Raw genomic sequence first — 6,266 nt, forward strand, 5'->3', positions numbered from 1 at the left:
GCACGTATGTATTCGAATTGGCAAATATGTACAGCATATGGAATATTAAAACAAGAGAATAATGAATAGAGCAATGAATAGAGCATCAGTCATGTTCATCACAAATTCGTTACTCCGAAAACCTCGTAGTGTTGCCTGATTATCTATAGAGGTTGAAGAATTCTGACGTAGGATCACAAGCAATTTGTCTCAGTTGGGGTTCAATGTGGGTGTGACGCGGTGAACGAGTACGGTAGACAGCAACCACATGAGACGTTTGAGGCAGCCACTGCCGAGGGTTGTAGCTTCCAGAGATGAGAGCGATAGGGATGAGAGCAGTAATGTCTGTTGATTGTGAGGAGAAATCAGATGGCGTGGAATTTAACCACAGAAAACCACTTAAAGTTTATTACCGTAGTGGTTTTGCGAGCCAGTGGCTGGAGGAGCCAGGATGTGGGCAAATTCGAGCCGAGTAAAAAAAATCAAAAAGTGGCTAAGCTTGCTACCATGATGCTTATATAATACAAACGGCCTACAGTATACAAGTGTAAGTGTGCTTCCGTTTGTTGACTGGCGTGCAGTAAAATAACGGTCCGAGATACTAGTATTAAGGACAAGCAACTGTTTTCTGCTTGTAGCAGTGAGCGTCAGTCGATCAGCAGACATAAGGCCAGAGTGGGATAGTATTTGCGGAAAGAGTTCTGGTAGGGTGTGGAGTTACCCGACGGGGTAAAGATCAAGGAGGATGGTCTTCTCCTCCGCCGGTCTAGATGGTATGGACAAGTACACAGTGGATCCGAAAGGGAGCTATGGTAGTCTCTAGTTCTGTTATAGTCAAATCAGAGGAACTCCATTACGCGGAGAGGTCGTGCGATAAAGAACAGGAGAGACGTAAGAATGATTGAAACAGCACATCCAAGGGGTGGGCAAGGGTTAATTTAACTGACGGTTTCTACGTGAGCTGAACAGTGCCATAATTTGAAGGACTGTGGAAATGTGAGTGTAAGCCACCAGTTCCCATTATCGGAACAGCCAAGAGTTATTGGCTGTAGGACGATCAGACACTTGGTTGATGTGGCCCGTGGAGAGGAACAAGCTACTGTCAAAGGCGAGCATGTTTCCCGGGCGCGTACGAGCTCTCAGGCAGAAGAATTAGTTGGGGCGATAGTGAGCAAAAGCTGAGAAGCTAAGTCACCACTTATTGTCGAGATTACCTGACATGCGCTAACTATAACGGTACGCATGTTCCTATGAGTTGTCGGATACCATTAACCCACAGAAGACACCAGAAGACACTAATAAGACCGAGTTTGCATACAGTTTCCCAAAAGTGCTCTGTAGAGCTTTCCTGAGACTTACCTCTGAACGAAATCGTGCTGTCGTGGCAGGGCAAGAAGAAACAATTACCAACACCGGCGTACAAAAGCTGGGGGTGAAAAACAGAGACTAAAGTAAGTTTGGCAGGCTGCTTTCTTCAGGTGGAATGAGGAAGCACTATGATTGGGTCATGGTGCGAAATGGGTCGGTTTTGCGAGGAGGCTATTAGGGCAGCGTCAGAAAGCGTGGAAAGAAAAAGCTTACTAATTACCTTATTGGACGGTGTTCTAGGTTCAAACAGCAAACAAAGAAATTAGCCCATAAAAACTGACTGTTACGCACCAACTCCTACCTATGATTTTCACGTAACCCAGCCTCGTAACTTCACACGCCTTCCTGCGCTGGCTTCCAGCCTATTGGCAAACTGGCATCAGAGAGGAATTATGTAATAACTTATTTATCGACTGTGCAAGCCCCACCGCTTATTTTGTATCCCGGTTTGGGTTTCAAACCTTAGTTATCCAGTCAAATTTTACGGCGTTGTAATTGATTGTTATATGGTTGAAGACAAAATTACTCACTTATTCTCTGGTCAGTCAAAACAGCTCGGCCTTTACATGGGCTCGTACAAGAAATTCTATCGTTTCTGTGCCTTAGTTCTTGTGGCTGTCCATTCAGTTCTACCTAATGGTTCTATTTTCTGTCTTATCTAGTCCTAGACACCCACTAAATTACAGTCCATTCCCATTGGCTAGTGCGTTGCCTAATTCCTACCAATCTGTGCGAAGTTTCTTAAACGGAGCCGAATTACCTTTGGCTTTGCAGTAGCCAGCTATTCTTAGCCGACACTTACGGCTTAACCAAAGACTTCTGGCCATAAAGTGCACACCGTGGCACAACCACATCAGCTTTAACATCCACTGTTGGGCTACCAATAATCGGAAACACAATACAGAATTTATGGCTCAACGCGGTCATACCTGATCACCCTCGTTACCGTTTTTCTTCATACCTTGAGTACCAGCCGTTTCTCAAATGCTGGCTCTGTAGTCGTGTAATGGCGTACACTACTGATGAGGCATGCGGGTGGGCTGTGGTCGTTTCGAAGCTCCGCCGAACGGCCAATGGAAGGTGAAGCTTATTATCCAGCTTGCGGAACTGTTTTGTAGTATTCGTTTGCGTTTGTATAATAGTCAAGGGATATCCGTGAAAGTCAAAGAAGGCGCGTGAGAATGTTCCGTTTTTTAAACTATGTGCATATGAGACGCCTACTTTCCTGTCCAAAATCTTGTTACTGCTTGACCGGTGTTTGCTAACAACTGACTCCGAAAAGAGGGATCTTTCTTTTTTCGCAGAGAGGAAACACTGACCCAATGGTCAATGCCACAAGTTTTTGTTTGATACGCGGGAATTATTTGTTGAATCTGATCGTATGTTCTTGATGAATACTTCGCTTGTCATGTCTGAAAATTCATTAACATTCTTCATGATGTTTACCCGATCCAAAAAGTATGGATTGTAGCGACACGATTATGCCTCATTTGGCATGTTCCATACAAGTTGGGAAATGAACCTATCATTGTCATTACTGGTGAGTTGTTCAAGCTTCTAGTTTACTCAAATATAAATACCTTCACTCCACTAGCAACTCTTACTTTTTGTTCGCTGATGGATATTGACGTATCCCTTTAGCCACGCGTCCTAAGAGATGGTTATTAGTTTTATTCTTTAACATGTTTTATAGTTATCTGTAATTGCCAGCATATCGTCCTTCTAGTGTCCTGTCTTTCATTATTTACCATTCGATTTCACTTTACAGATAGTTCTCTCTTTTAGCAATTTTATCCATTGACTCCTTGTTCGCTGTGTTCCAGTTTTACTGCACTCATTACCGTACTTATGAAGAAATCGTTTAGCCAAGACATTAAACCCCGCGTCCAAGAGGAATAAAGATATGATGGGGTCGTTACAACCTGAACGCACTGGGCATCGACGCAACTCGAGGAACGTACAGCCTACGAGACGCACCCATTGCGTGCAAAGTCATCGTAGTTAAGGAAACCAAAAAATGAACAGGGCGGCAAGATTTACGACGTTTTTAATAAGCAGGCCGGTTGACTGAAACTAAAACTGAAAATCTGTTGCTGCCCGTGAGTGACCTTGGGCGATCGGGTAAATGGCGGTGATGATGAAAAGCAAAAGTGAAAATGGAGATGTAGGAATTCGAAGCCCTGACAAATGGCAAGTTCCGTCTCACAAATATGGTTTATATCTAAATCAGGTAGACTCAAATCTGTCGCTGCTGTGAAGGATTTAATTGAGAATGTTTTTGATGAGAAAATACTGCTTATGCTTGGGAAGTTAATAAAATCAATGATCTTCTCTAAGCAGCAAAATGAGTTTGTAGCGGAAAACAAGGTCCGTCAAATCCGAACGAAAGGTTCAGCGCGTTAGAACGAACCCGTCCCGGGGTGGTTGTGGCTGGAAAGAAATTGCTCATACTTGAATTTACGGGCTCGAGTGAACGTGAGGTGAATGTCGACTGTACGGAGAAAGTAGTTTCAAAAGTGCAATGAGACTATATGTGGTAGTGCCGTGCCATCCTTGTATCAACATGCTTCGGTTTTTGGACAATCTGGAGGTCAAGGTTTAGGCGCTCGGGTAGGTGGTGTGCATTTCTGCGGGGCTGGATCTGGGTTGGATAGGGAATTGACGCAGGCCGAGCCATGCTGATCTAAGGTCGTGGATAATTTCGAGGCCATTAAGTGACCATGCCAGTGTGAACCAGGGATCAGCCAGACTGAACGAATGACTGCCACACGTGACGTTTGCAGCACCTGTTGACCGAAATCCCAAGCTTAGCAAGAGGTGAAACGAGGGAGGAATAGCATGAGAGTAGTAACGTCTAGTAAGCGCATCAGATAAGGTGGTTTTCAGCAGAAAAATACTTCAGAGGAAATGACAGCCTAGTAAATGAATCTACGAAAGGGTGGATTTTCGCTGGCAGACCTAGCAACCAGGGACTAGCTGAGGTAGCCGATTTATTATGAGAAGAAAATGAAACAATAATAATGGGCTTCTACTCGGCGTATATGTAAAAGACTAGCGACGGTGGCAAGAGTCGTGTCCCATATTAACAGCGAGCGCCAATAGGTCAGAAAGCGCAAGGTCAGGGCACGAGTAGTTGCGTAATGTCGGGAATGTAGAGAGCGAGGAGCCTAGTCGCTGGACCAGCTAGTATGGGTGACGATAGTGTGAGCTGTACAGGGAGTTCTTGCAGTAGACGGCTATGCTGAAAATCTAATCGAGGGCTCTCCATTGCACAAAGTGTTGTGGGGTTAATGTGGAAAAGGACGGTAAACAGATAACAATCGTTTGAGCGGGATCTTCTGAGATAATAGATGAGGACTTCAGTGTAACTGAAAGATAATACGTCAGCTGAAAAGCAAGGTGACAGCATCGCTTGCCAGTCAGTGAGTCACTACTGTCAGCTACAAACAGCGAACGGTGCACGGGGAAAATTGTCAACAGGTGCTGGAGGTGACTCAAGTGATAATAAGTTTCTCATATTTTATATTTGTATGATCATTTCATGGAACAAGTAGGAGGAACGTGTGTTATGTTTGGTAGATTAAGTGGACCCGGTATCGTGCAACTTCAGCTAGGGCAAAGGTGGCAACGCATTGCACGTCGATGTTAGCTGTGAGCCTCGCAAAGTATCTGCAGGTTGGCACATGTATTCTTTAAATCAGAGAATCAGTTGTCTTTCGCTTGCACCTCTTTTTGTCGCCAGGCAAAAGTCAACCGAAGAAAAGTTCAAACCAGCCAAAGGCAAAGAACAGAGGTACTCTTTAATGGATTCCCTGAATTAAAATCTAGGCACAGAATTACCGACAATGGACGATTCGTCTGTGCTTTAAGACGGGTGGCGTGTATAAGGACGCACTACGATGCACTGTAATAAGGCGACCATGACCGCTGTAGATTGTTTCCAGCAGCCCATTAGGCCATGATGTGTTACGCACAAAACCCCAAAAGCCACATCGTTGAAATGGGGTTTTATCTAAAAATGCGGTACTTTAAATACAACAATAAAATATTGGGATTATACAGACCCCAAATCGTGGGACCACGCCGGCTTTTATACGCCGTTTTGAGAACTGCTAATTCCTTACAGATCCAAAAGTCGACATCGACTCAAGGCCACTTGTTTGCAAGCTGACGAAATCACGTGTTTATTTAAACAAAACGTTCAATGAGGATGTTTTTGTTCAGGTGAAAAACAAGATGGTATAGGTGCAAAGAAAAGAATCGCGCCCTACAACATGAAAAGTGGAAGAAAAGTATTAACACCTGAAAGGCGTATCACTCCACCACACGAGGTTTCCAGCACTCGTGCACCCTACCGCACATGAAAGGTGACGAGCCGCTAGGCGGTCATAACTCCTGCTTGTGTATTGGTGAACAACTCTTTTCCGACGGTAGGCCGGGTCAGGAAAAGTTCAACCAGTTCAAACAGGCAAGCAGCGAGTGCAAATGAAACTGCAGCTATCTTTTCGGTCATTGGAGTAGAACAGAGGTGTTCAGAGCCCGTGGCTAGACGACGACAAATCGTTGGATTGAGCAGCCCTATGAAGCAGCGGTGTGCCACAATGTTATGCGTGGGTTAATGAATAAGCAGTACAACCAAACAAGTAGTTCTTTCATTTTGCTTCTTTAGGCTTACTATTAATGTGATAGCAACGCGCGTGATCACCCGTCTAAATTACTTTTGGGTGACTTTAACCTGCCGGACACTTCCTGGTCCTCCACCACGGGCCCCACCCGTTATACCCCGCTGCTTGCACAACTCGGTGTGGAGGGCTGGTCCCAAATTGTACGTAGTCCCACTCGTGGCCTACACACTTTGGACCTAATATTCTCCAACGACGGCCATTTGGCTACAGCTACGGTTGGTCCACGCTTCCCAG

Source organism: Opisthorchis viverrini (assembly GCF_000715545.1).
Source record: "Opisthorchis viverrini unplaced genomic scaffold opera_v5_140, whole genome shotgun sequence".
NCBI lineage: Eukaryota > Metazoa > Platyhelminthes > Trematoda > Opisthorchiida > Opisthorchiidae > Opisthorchis > Opisthorchis viverrini.